Raw genomic sequence first — 14,020 nt, forward strand, 5'->3', positions numbered from 1 at the left:
AGACATAACAATGAAATCTGGCCTGGACAAATGTGCTAGTATGGCAATTAAAGGAGGCCGAATTATAGGAGATGATGGGCTGAAATGCCATTAAATACCTGGCACTTGAAGAAGGATACAAATATTTAGGATTAATGGAAGCTTCTGATCTATCACACAACCAAGTTTATAAGGCTACTAGTTCAAATTACAGTATATCAAAAAAGCCTTTAAAAAAATCTAAACAAAATGGCAGAAATACTGTTAAAGCAACAAGCACTTGGGCAATCCCTATAATTAGATACACTGTAGCGATAACTGACTGGACCCAAGATGAATTGGACAGTCTTGATTGAAAAACAAGGAACTAATGACCATATACCCTGCACTTTCCACAGGAAATGTTACTTATAGATTTTACATAGCAAGAAATAGAGGACAATTGCAAATGAAACAAACTGTGGAAGAAGAAAAACTTAGTCTGAGTGATTACGTTAGGAAAAGTAAAGAGGCTCTGCTTAGGGAAGTCTGTAGACAATAAAACTGAATCAGAATACAAGAAGAAATTAATTCAAAAACTGCTTAACACTTGAAAAAGCAGACACTCCAAGGAGAGTAGATGTGTGATGTTTAAGGAAAAGCAAATTAAAATCTCACACGGTTATGGTTAAAATCTGGAACATTTAAAAAAGAAACTGAGGGAACAATCATGGCAGCTGAAAAACAAGTCCTGCACACCAATACCTATAGATAACCTTATGAGAGGTCGTTAGTCTAATTGCTTTGAAAGAGGATAAAAAATGCCATGATAGGATTGCAAAAATTGTCCATTGGAATTTATGTAGAAAATTCAGCTTTATTTTATGGCAGTAACCTCCAAGATCTGAATCGTTGGAGTCAAAACCAGTTGATTAAACTGTGATTCTCATTTGAAGAAATAGAATAATAATAATTGTTTGAATGAAAACATATTTTGCCTAGCCAACTCCACAGCATTTTCTTGAGTCTCTTAAACTTCTGCAGAAAAACGCAAATTGAACATTTTCATGCATTTTCATGCATCTAAAGATCAATGTAGAAGCACTATCTTACTGTATATCCGAATACAGCCGTAGGTGTGAATTTGTCCAGTGATGATATTTTGCATAGCAGGATGGTGAATTTATCTAATTATTTGTTCACCATAATTCTGCCCTACAGCTACCATAACAGACTGCAGTGAATGATTATCATCATAATTCCCACCAAAAGTTCCAGGAAACCTTTTGGGGAAGCCACAGAGGGGTATACGTGGCATCAATCCTGCACCTCATTTTATTTGTAGCAGCTCTTTATCTCCATTGATAGGAAATGTATTGCTGAAAGTTAGGGTGAATCATTTTCATATTTCCTTGGAAAATACTGAGTTTTATCTGTTTCACTTAAGAGCAGTAGAGAGATGCTGCCACCACTTGTTTCCTGCTCATCTGGGTTTTCTTCTGTCTTCAAGGTGGTTGTTGGGAGAAAGGGTCCTGTGAGGAAGAAAAATAGGACCATCTGTTTTGATAGTATCATTATGGCCTCCCTGTCCAGATTTTTTTCATCATAGGTGGCCACTGTTACCACCATAAAGTATTAGTGTCAAGGTGGCAAGCCAGTACGTAAGCCCTACCAAGTCACTATAGCCAAAGAGTTATTCAAGCCAATCTGTGGATTCAAAGCCAGTAGCTATTATACCATATGTAAGAAGCATCAGTAAGAAGAGCAATTATGGTCCAGGAAATTATTTATACAGGTAGTCCTCATTCAACTATGGTAATTGGGCCGGGAATTTCCATCGCTATGCAATGTGGCTGTAAAGCGAGATGGCATCGCTTAGCGATGGCAATCCTGGCAATTCCCCTTGCTGTCATTAAGTGAATTTTACTGGTCATTAGCCTGAACACCCACCCTAGCCCAAGCCATTCCGGGCTTGGTCCCTCCCAGCCCCGAGCACTTCTCCCTGAGTGCTCTTTGGCCAATTTAGCCCCTCAGTATCAGTGTCATTGTTTAAGACCTCAGAAATGGTAGATCAGAGATGACAGTTGAACAATGTCACAGGGACTGGTAATGCTTGACTTTTTGCTCCTTTCCTTTTTACCCTGTTGCCAGGTTCTTCTCCCAGGGCAAACATGGCACAGACAGAAGGATGGTATATAAATCTTGCAACAGTGCATAAACATAGTAGGAAAAGGGGTATCCAGAAATTACTTGGCTGCTTATCAGAAATGGTTTTGCCTAAAAAAATTACTTACAAAATGTTATTTTATAAATCAAATCAAATAATAGTGTTGGGATAGTGACACTGGTCAAAATACACATCCATAGAATACAGAATTCCAGACCATGAAATAAATATTAGGCTTAAAAACACGAACAGTCAAAACAGGATGAACTCTAATCACAAGGGCCAAATCATAATTACAAATACTGTACATGAACTGTGCATAAATAGTATCTTTGCTGCAATTGAGACATAAATCCTTTTTTTACCTACATGCACTTGCCTGCTTTAATTACTTCTGTATTATTCAGTACTAAATAATCAAATGAGATATCAGAATGTTATGAATCCAGATGTGCATTTAAGAATTCCACTATGTAAATATTAAATATGTTTCTGAATTCTTATACTCTAGTTAAAGCTGATTTTGTTTAGCAATGTCTCCTGGTACCTAGAGTTCCTGATATATTCTGATGCACAGAGGGTACAAAACCATGCATTTATATATAATTTAATAAATAATCCACATAGTTTTCTCTGTGCAGTAACAAAAGCATAGATAATCACTGGCTGAGTTATGTGTACATGTGTTTTCCTATAGGTATATCTTTTATTGTTGGTATGTCTTTGGCTTGTATGTTTTAGCAGTTTTGTTGATTATATATTTGTGGAAGATAGATTTTGTATTGAACTGTGTATTTCTTGGAGATATGGGGTGGCTAAATGTGTATTTTTCTGAGTTTTGAAAGACTGTGGGATATGTTCTAGCTATATGATTTTCTGAGCATCACCAATATTTCTTCTATTAAATTAATGTTTTATTGTGCTGCATATAGTGAGATACATGGCTTGCAATTTGGAGATCAGACTTCAAGGCTATCTTGTATTAGTTTCTTGGGCACTAAACTTGAATTTGAGTCTGAACGCTTTGCCTTTTTGTAAAATGCTTCTTCTGCTCAACAGTGTTTTGTCTTTCAGTGAAATAAATACTTTAATTGCAGTGATTCCCCATAAATCCAGCAGGAGCAGTTTTATGATAGAGTTATGGAATGTTTTCAAAAATTTGCATGTGCCCTTGAACTCTAAAAAATGGGTACTCCTTTATTATCCTAACTAACCTCTGGCAGCTCAGGACTCATAACTCAGCTTGATAATAGACAAAGAGTACTATAACCTAGCATGCACTGTTGTGTCCCTTCTTGTAAAAAAAATAGTAGAAATGCATCAACTATGTAGACTTATGCTTTGGATTTGTTATAGTCATGAATTGAAGTGGGCCACTCTAGACGGAATTTGTGGCTACAAGGCAAAGCAGAATCTCTGCAAAGTGGCTGAGATTGATCTTGGAGGAAATATTATCTGAAGTTTGACAAGTTAAGTCTTAGCAGAAGATGCTACTATATCTACAAACAGCATTTGATTTTACCCAGACAAAAGAAGTTACAAACACTTGCCTTAAAAATGCAGAATCTAAATTGGCCTAACTGCAAAATATTCTCAACCTACTATTTCAACAGATTTCTTGTCAAAAGACACCTCTTGTCTACAGTTTCACAGAGATTCTCAATTAAAAATCAGATAGGATGAGTAAACTTATTTTATCCCAGGTCAGTAAACTGTTGCACAAATCTTTGCATGACCCTATGAAACTATCTGTATGAAATTTGGAAGGCTTTATCCCTCAGAAGGGCCAACTATATTAGCAGATGTCATCTAATTTTGTCCAAAAACAATACAGCCAATATACTGTCTTTTCTTTTTAATCAAAATTTAAGAGATACTAGCTCAAACACCATTAAAAAGGTGTTTTTGCTGTTGTTTTAAAGCTACAGCCATTTATATTTTTCCCATTCTAGTCATGTTGCTTCAGACTGAGCCAGAGTCAAACTGGACAGGCTCTGATTGGGGTTGAATTAGAATGGTCTATTTTTGGAATAATTAAAATTGGCTCTAGCAAAATCTTGTGGAATGTGTTCAACTATAGTTTTTGATTCAGTGATGCCAGGAAAAGAAGAACATTACCCAGATCCTGCTATTAGGCGTACTAGTCCATGCTACTTGTTTTCTAAAATGTTCTCAAGCTCATGACTTTTAAATATTTTGATTCCTGTAACTTGTTTTCCTATTCATTTTGTGAAGCATATCATCACTCTATAATCAATTTCTTATGAACTGTACCTTTGGACAGTCTAAGAAGAGATTGTTCTCCCAGTATGAGATGAACTGCATAGATGGATACATTCTGATCTTCATTAAAAGAAATTATTTCTTCCTTTACAGGAATTAATTAAGTAAGCAGACTGATGAGATGAAGGTGTCAGTCAAGCAGGCACTAGAGTTACGACATTGATCTCAAGCTGCTAGCATAAATATAGTAATTAACCAATGGGTGGGGAAATTCAAAGCTAAATTATGACTCACCAAGAGAATGAATGAAATATATTTATTTGCAGGTATCTATGTAACAGGATTTCATCTTCACTCAGAAAAAAGTTATTACCTCTACTATTAGTGAACCCACTACAATGTCAGCAAGGGGTGATAGGCCATTCACTGACAAACAACTATTTTGTAAAATACGGCTGCTGTTTTTAATTTAGGAAAATAATATGTTTTGAGAAAGAGATGTTCACCAAAACTGTCTTAAATGTAGAAAGTTTTGTCATCTTTTGTTTTCATTCCTCTGTTGACCCAAACAGGAATTACGTAAAATTAGGCCATCATAATCCTACATATCAATATGTACTGAGGTTGTGTAAGGATTCTATGCCAGTCTAGAACAACTACAAAAACTGATGTGAAAAATTCAGAAATTTATTCATATCAAGGATCTTAGCTAAGTATGAACATGTGACCACCAGACTGGACTATCGCAATGCATTCTACAGGAGGCTGCCCTTGAAGAATATTCAGAAGCTTTAACTGATGCAGAATGTGGTGGTTACTTGGCGCATATGACACCCCTGCTCCACAAGCTGCATTGGCTTCCAGAGTGCTTCCGGATACAATTCAAGGTTCTGGTTGTCACCTTTAAAGCCCTTCATGGCTTGGGACTGGGTTATTTATAGGACCAAGTCATAATATTTATGGAGCCTATCAAGTGATTAATTTGAGTGTATGTTACCACCATGGGGGTTGTTTTGTTTTATAGATTTTAATCTTGTAAGCCACCTGGAGTCACTGTGTATGAGTTGGGCAGCCATATAAATTTGATAGATAGATAGATAGATAGATAGATAGATAGATAGATAGATAGATAGATAGATAGATAGATAGATAGGAACATTTATTTGGAACATCATTCCCCTGAAATTAGATTCCCCCTGTCCCTGCTGGCCTTCTGTAAGGCCTTGAAAACTAGGATTTGTGCCTGAGCCTGGGGCCTTAGGTGTGTGATAGAGCCTGTCTCCCAGTTGTGTGGATAATTGTTTGGATGATGCTTAGCTGCTATGCATTTTATTTTTTATTTTTTATTTTATTTATTTTACTGTAAGCCGCCTAGAGTCACATGTGTGAGATGGGCTACTATATAAATTGGATAAATAAATAAAAAAATACTGCAAACATAATGAAGTCACTAAGATCAAAAGTCAAATCAAAGCCTCGTGTGGCGCAGAGTGGTAGGCGGCAGCAACGGAAACTCCCCCTACGACCCGAGTTCAATCCCAGCGAAGCTGGATTCTTGGGTAGCTGGCTCAGGTCGACTCAGCCTTCCATCCTTACCTTTCACTTTTTTTTTCAAGATCAAAAGTAACTTAGCCAGCACAATGCTTCCTGATAATGTGAATACCATCATGTCTTAAAATAAAGTTCCTGCTATCACATTTGTTATATGATTGTTTTAAGAAAATGTTTTACCTTCAAAATATAGCTGTCTTCCTTGAATTTTGAATGAATTTGTTCTTCATCAATTAATTAACCAATATTTCTATAATATAAGCACTGAAATAGAGCATTCTGTTATACATACACCAAGCCCTTGAAAGTAGCATTAATCCTTCTGTTTTTAACAATGAGAAAAGAACAGTTATGTATCTCTAGTCATTGCAATAAAAAAAAATCTTGCTATTCTTTTAAATGCATCTTTTAAAAATTTGGATTCTGGAAGATTAAATACTACTCTTTAAAAATGCTATTTTCTTCCTCCTCAATTTATATTCATTGCTAAGTCATAATCTTATAATACAGGCCCTGAGCATGGGGTTGTCTCTCTGTTTTTATTGTTTTCTTATTTTTTTTAAAAAAACATTAAACATAGGAGGAAGAAGTTCTTGATAATATGTTACAGTTGCTTCCAACAGGCCTATTAGTTCTGACTATTACAGATTGTAGTGCCTTGCTATTTTTCTTCTGAAACACATGGAACAGTCAAAAATGTATGTGAACTTGTGTGCAAAAAGGGTTTTTAAAAGCAGTATAATAACTGTAAAGTTAAAAACATAATAGCTATACTACTATGATTTAAACAATCTTTTTTTACTCTGCATATACAAAATGTTTCCAAATAGTTCAAACAATTTTGAGGAAAGGCAAAAACTGAAGAATTTGTTTAGCCATGTTGCTGCATATTAAGGCAATACCCCCACAACCCAAATTTATTTTATTATTTATTTGTTTGTTTGTTTTTAAAAACTTATATGGCTGACTATATTGTGACCACAATCCTGGATGGCCCACAAAACAGTAAAAACAACAAGCCCTCTCTAACAATCAGAATAAAATCTCAATAAAATCTCGGTAAGAATTCATGGCACCCTGGTGCAACACTCTCCCACACATCCATATACCACTTTTCTGAGCTCCAACCTCACCCTACCCAAGCTGTTCACGGCCTTCTGGAAGGCAAGGAGGGTGGAGTCCTGCTGGGTCTCTGGGGGAAAGGCAAGGACAACTCCACAGAAGGTAGGCTTCCCAGGTCCCACTGGATGACAACATTTAAAGGAATGGATCTGCTGCATGCCCACCCCGTATGATCTGATGGAATGAGCAGATACCCTCAAGGAGAGACAGCCCTACAGGTAACCTGGTTCCATGCCATTTAGGGCTTTAAAGGTGATCACCGGTGTCTTGATTTGTACCCAGAAGCTAACTGGAAGCCAATGCAGCTCGCTCGGCAGTGGTGTAATATGGGAAAATACCCAGAACTGCATGCACTGCCATTTCTGAACTAGGTAGTAATCTCTTGATGGTCGTCAAAAGCAGCCCCATGTAGAGCAAATTACACTAATCCAACCAGGAAGTAAATGTGAGCAAGGCTTCCCAGTCCAGGAATGGGCACGGCTGGCTCACAAGATGGATCTGTGCAAAGTCCCCCTCAGCCATGGCTGCCACTGCTCCTTGAGCAGGAGCCATGAGTCCAGGAGGACCCCCCAAGCTCTGTCTGGGAGAATATTACCCTGGCAAGAGTCAGCGCTGACTGTCTTGGGTTCTTTTTTAAACCATACCCAATGTCATGCGCTGCCTACCTCCGAGTAATACTCAGACGCTGATTCTGTGAAACAGGCTCTGATTTATTCGCAGTGTAGGTACAGTATAGGAAAAAAGCTGAGAGTGACAGGAGCGCGCCGGTGCGGGGTTTAAATACCCCGCGCCGGTCAGCACCCCCTCACTCGCGGTTACGTCACCCCCCTTTGTCCAACACGCTGTCCTGCCGGTAGGTGAGGGGTTGCGAGGCCCCGCTGGCGTTCCGGGATCGCCCATCATCGGTTTCCCTATTCCTCCGGTGATTGCTGTCAGCTGGGCGATCTCCGTTGCGTTAGCGCTAACAGCTTGGGTGTGCCTCGCGATCCATTTAGCCATTGTCTCTTGTCCTTCAGTCTTTGTAAGTTGATGGCTACTTATCTTGAGCCCCTTCCCCTGTTTCCTTGTTATTGTCATGTGTGCCATTGCGCTGATGTCTTCAGCTCAACGGCACTCATGACATACTGCCCCCTGTCCGAATAGTGCCCCCCCCCCGGTTTTCTGGTTTTTTACCATGAGAGCTGTCAAAATGGTTTTTTTTTTTTTTTTGAATTTCCCGCCGGAGTAGTTTTCGCCCCTCCCTTTGTTCCGCCCTCTACCACGTGCCTCTCAGGGTGTGTTCTTAGTGCGCATGCCCAGGTCACCCCCTGGGCGTGCGCATGCTCCGGCCACACCCTGTTTGTTTGGCTCAGTTTGACGAGGAGAGAGGCGTGGCTGGTCGGGTGCTTATCAGCTCCAGGTAGGGCCCTTCTTTTTTATTCTAAGTGCGTCACCTTTGTTATGTGTGCTCCTGGGCGTTGCCCCCAGGATGCACTGTTGACTTGCTTGCCACTCCCCCGTGGGCCCGGGGCGGGGGGAGGGTGCTGGCGACCGCTTGTACTGCCTCGTAGGCCCAGGGTGGGGGGGGTGAGTCCCGGGGGGGGAGGTCCACCCAAGTCGCGGGCTTGGGGGGGCCCTTTCCCTTGGGGCACGGTAGGCGGGGGGGGAGGGGTTATGCAGGTGACGGTTTGCTAGCCTTGGTTTTGGCTTGTCGGGGTATGCCCGGTGAAAAGCCCGGGTCAGGTCAGGCGCGTTAACGTTGTGCGCCGCCACCCATTCTGGGTGGGGGAAGTGTTTCCACCTGACCAAATAGTGTAAGGTCCCCCGTTGCCTGCGAGAGTCGAGTATGTCCCTTACGTCAAAGTGATGTTGCCCGTCGATCATCACCGGTGAGGGCAGTGGCGTGCTTGGGTGCCATCGCGAGGTGGTTGCCGGTTTCAGGAGGCTGGTGTGGAACACCGGGTGGAGTCTCCGTAGGTTGTGTGGCAGGTCCAAGCGTATTGCCACCGGGTTCACTATCTGCGTGACTTGGAACGGCCCGATGTACTTAGGCCCCAGTTTTTTCGAGGGTTGGGGTGACTTTAGGAATTTGGTGGATAGGTAGACCATATCCCCCGCTTGGAACGTTGGTTGTTGGCGCCGGTGCTTGTCGGCCTGCTCTTTGTAGGCCGCCTGTGCATCCTTCAGCGCTGCCGTGATTATAGGCCACGATTCCGCAATCTTCCGTCCCCAGTCGCTAGCGTCCACCTGGGGTTCCGGGGGTTGTGGTAGCTCCGGTATGGGGACGAAGTCGCGCCCCGAGACTACCTCGAACGGAGTTTTCCCCGTGCTCGTGTGGACGGCGTTGTTGTATGCGACTTCGGCGAACGGGAGCAGTTCGGCCCAGTCGTCTTGATGGTAGTTGGTGTATGAGCGTATGAATTGCTCTAGGGTGGCATTGAGGACCTCTGTGGCTCCGTCCGTCTGGGGGTGCCAGGCAGTGGATAGGGCCTGTTGGGTCCCCGTCAGCTTTAGGAAGGCCCGCCAGAATTTAGAAGTGAACTGTGTGCCCCTGTCGGTCACCACACGTGCGGGACATCCGTGTAACCTGTACACGTGGATGAGGAAGAGTTTGGCTAGTTGTTGTCCGGACGGGACCGACGTGCAGGGGATGAAGTGGGCCTGTTTCGAGAAATAATCCTTCACCACCCAAATGGCCGTTTTCTTCTGGCTGGGTGGGAGGTCCACTATAAAATCCATGGAGATTTCCTCCCATGGGTGGGAGGGTTCTGCCACCTGTTATAAAAGCCCCGCGGGTTTGCCTGGTGCCCGTTTGGCCCTAGCGCACGTTGGGCAGGACGCGACGTATGCTTTCACGTCTCATCTTAGCGCGGGCCACCAGAATTGACGCCTTGTTAGGTGTAGGGTCTTAAGGAACCCAAAGTGTCCCGCTTGCTTGGCGTCGTGTGATCTATGCAAGATCGCTTGGCGTTGCGAGTCCAGGACATAGATTCTGCCTTCCCCCCATGCCAGGTCCTGTGCCATCGTTACCTTGTCGGGGTTTGCCAGGAACCAGGGGTCGGTTTTGAGGGCGGCGGCGAGGTCCGTGCGTATCCCCCCTGGTAGTTGCGGTTGGCGTCGTCTGGTCACAGGTTGTCCCGCCGTCGGTTGCGCCGTAGAGTCGAGCTGCCTCCGCGCGCCGCTGCGGGTGGTCACGGCCATCCCCAGTTGCGAGGCGGATAGGACCGTCCCAATGGTGTCTGGGGCGGGTTCTTCGTCTTGGGGCAGTCGGGAAAGGGCGTCAGCCAGGAAGTTCTTTTTACCCGGCATGAACTTCAGCTGGAAGTTGAAGCGGCTGAAGAATTGGGCCCATCGGACCTGATTTGGGCTGAGGCGTCTGGGCGTCCGGAGGGCCTCGAGGTTCCGGTGGTCGGTCCAGACCTCGAATGGTTGGGTGGCTCCCTCGAGTAGGTGTCGCCATGTTTCTAGCGCCGATTTTACCGCGAAGGCTTCTTTCTCCCAGACGTGCCATCGCCTTTCTGTCTCGGAAAATTTCCTCGACAGGTAGGCGCATGGTTTCAGGAGTCCCGTGGGGTCCTTTTGGAGTAGGATGGCCCCCAGGGAGAAGTCTGAGGCGTCGGCTTGGACCACGAACGGCCGTTCTGGGTCCGGGTGCGCGAGGATTGGCTCCGTGGTGAACAGCGCTTTCAGCTTGTTGAATGCGGTCTGGCATGCGGGAGTCCAATTCAATACTGTGCCTGGGTTGTTGGCGCGTCGGGTGTCCCCCACCCCTTTGGTTTTGAGGAGGTCCGTTAGGGGGAGGGCTATCTCTGCAAACCCCCGGGCGAATGACCTGTAAAAATTCGCGAAGCCGAGGAAGCTCTGGAGTTGGCGTCTGTTGCGGGGGCGTTCCCAGTTCAGCACCGCCTCGACTTTTGCGGGGTCCATTTCTATGCCGTCTCCGGAGATTCGGTACCCCAGGTAGTCTAGGCGCGCTTTATGGAATTCGCACTTCGTGGGTTTGGCATAGAGCTGCGCCCTTCTGAGTTTGTTGAGGACTTGCCTGACTAGGGTCACATGTTCCTTGTGCGTTTTAGTGTAGATAAGGACGTCGTCTATGTAGACAAGGACCCCTTTGAACAGGTGTTCATGCAGGACCTCATTGATGAGCTGCATAAACACCCCGGGGGCCCCCGCGAGTCCGAACGGCAGCACTTTGTACTGGAAGGCGCCTAGGGGGCAGTTGAACGCAGTCTTCCATTCGTCCCCCTCCCTGATTCGGATGCGGTAGTACGCCTCGCGAAGGTCCAGTTTGGAGAAGACTTTGCCCATGGACAGGTGGGCGAGCATGTCTTTCACCAGGGGTAAGGGGTATTTGTTGGACAGGGAAGCCGCGTTTAGGGCCCGGTAGTCGGTGCAGAGCCGTAGGGTGCCGTCTTTCTTCTCCCGGAATAAGACGGGGGCTCCGACCGGTGAGCATGCTGGCTCTATGAATCCCCTCTCTAGGTTTTTATCGATGAACTCCCGGAGGGTTGCCATCTCCTTCGGGGTCATCGAGTAGATCTTTGGTCTAGGTAAGGGGACGTCGGGCAGCAGGTCGATCCGGCAGTCCGTCTTGCGGTGGGGGGGTAGTTGGTCAGCTTCCGCCTCTCCGAAGACCTCGGAGAAGTCGGCGTATTGTTCCGGTAGGTCTGCTGTGGTAGCGGCGTTGTCCTGTGTAGTCGCCTCTGCTCGTCCCACAGTGGGGTTGGGTCTGCCCGCCGGAACTGGTGCCCGATACTCGCCGTCGCCAAATGTGAAGGTGTGGGTCTCCCAGTCGATGCGCGGGTTGTTTGTCGCGAGCCATGGCATTCCCAGGACTGCAATGGGTCGTCCGATGTGGGTGACGACGAACGATGTGCGTTCGGTGTGAGTGCCCATTTGCAGGGTGACCGGCTCGGTTTGCATCGTGGCTGGTTTCCCTCCCGCTGTAGAGCCGTCCAGCTGGTGGAATGCCAACGGCGTGGGGAGGGGGAAGCAGCGGAGGTCGAGTTTGGCGACTAAGTCAGGGTGGATGAGGTTTTTTGAGCACCCCGAGTCCACTAGTGCCGCGGCCGTGGTGGCTCTGTTGCCGGCAGAGAGTTTGATTGCCGCCATTATCACGGAGCTTTCGCCGTTCCGTCGAGGAGTTCCACGCTGCTGTCCCACCGCCTGCCTCGCAACGCGTTTCAGGGCAGGCGGGGAGCGTTTCCCGCTGGCTGGTCTGGGTCTACGTCGTCCTCTTCCCCCCAGTAGGCGTCCCAGCCTTCCTCTGGTGTCGCTGTGGCTCCGGTCATTCGGCGGTGAGGGGGCGGCGGCGGGTTAGGTGGTTTGGGGCTAATTTTCGGGGTGGGTTTAGGCACACTGGTCGGCGGTCGGTTGGCGAAGCAATCTGCCGTCTTGTGCCCTAGTTTTCCACACCTCCCGCAGGGCCCCCGATTAAATTTCTTCTTTGGGTATGTGGGGCCGGCCGTCCCCACGTGTGGTGCGGGTACCTTTTTGCAGGTGTTGTTCGTGTCTTCCGTAGTTGTCATGAGGAAGGTGCGGTGCGCGTGTTCTGCTTTCCCTGCGAGATGGATCCACCCGTGTAGAGTTTCTGGGTCGTCGCGGTAGAGGGCCCATTGAAGTACGTCGCGGTTGAGCCCCCTTTTGAACATTTCCAGCAGGGTGGTCTCGGACTAGTCGTTGACCTTCCCCGCGAGGGCTTTGAACTCGTGGGCGTAGTCTGGGACAGTGCGTGTGCCCTGTTTAAGCCTTTGGAGTGCGCTTTTCGCCCGCACTTTGGCTAGTGGGTCCTTGAAGTAGCTTTTCATCTCATTGATGAAGGCGGGGAAGTTGGCGAGGGCGGGGGAGCTGGACTCGTACAGTTGGACGTACCAGTCCGCCACCCGGTCTTGTAGTTTGATCGCCACGGCAGCGATCTTGTCCGCTTCGGAGTCGTAGGAGTGTCCGTGCCTCCCCATGAACTCCCTGGCGTTCGTGATAAAGAACGACAGTTTCGCGGGGTTCCCATCAAAGAAGATGGGGAAGTCCTTTGGGGCCCGGGCGTTTTGTGCGCCCCTTCCTCTCGCTTCCCGGCCTGTGGTGTCGTCCGCCTGGGCCGTCTGTTGACCTTCATTTGGCCCGTGGGGGTTCGGCACTTCGCTCGGGGTGTGGACCTGTGCGGGGACGTCGTTGGGCGGCGCGGGGGGCATGAGCGACTGAAGCATGATCCGGAGTTCCTTCAGTTGGGTCTCCATGGCCGCGAGTCTAGCTTGTGCATCCTCGTCCGCGATCCGCGCCGCCGCTGGGGCCGGTTCCGTCGGTGTGTCGGCGGGGGTGGGTTGCCGGTGGGGTTCAGTCTCTCTCGGCCGTTGGTCCGCTTCCTCCGCAGTCTGCTGGGTTGCTTCATCGTCCTCCGTGCTTGCCGCCGTTGGGCTGCCGCTCCACGCCCGTTGCTGGGGTGCGATGTGGGGCGCGGGGTTCTCCGCTGGTCTCGGGAGGTATGTTGCTCCCTCCCGTGGTCGGGTTGCCTCCGTCGCCATCTCCCCTTGGGGTTGGAGCTGAGGCTCGGGTTGGGTCGGGTGGGCGTCCATGGCTCCGGGAGTCCGTGGTGCCTCTGGCCTCGATCGGTCCTCCTCTGCTTCTTGCCGTGCGGCTCGCCCCCCTTGTCCGCGTCGCGCCGGCCTCATCTTCCTGGTCTTCTCGCCGTCTACTCCTCCCGCGGCTCGTTGTCGTCCGGTGGGGCTCGGCGAGGCTGAGTTTATGACTCTCAGCTTTATGTCATGCGCTGCCTACCTCCAAGTAATACTCAGACGCTGATTCTGTGAAACAGGCTCTGATTTATTCGCAGTGTAGGTACAGTATAGGAAAAAAGCTGAGAGTGACAGGAGCGCGCCGGTGCGGGGTTTAAATACCCCGCGCCGGTCAGCGCCCCCTCACTCGCGGTTACGTCACCCCCCTTTGTCCAACACGCTGTCCTGCCGGTAGGTGAGGGGTTGCGAGGCCCCGCTGGCGTTCCGGGATCGCCCATCATCGGTTTCC

This window comes from Candoia aspera, chromosome 2 (assembly GCF_035149785.1).
Source record: "Candoia aspera isolate rCanAsp1 chromosome 2, rCanAsp1.hap2, whole genome shotgun sequence".
NCBI classification, from domain to species: domain Eukaryota; kingdom Metazoa; phylum Chordata; class Lepidosauria; order Squamata; family Boidae; genus Candoia; species Candoia aspera.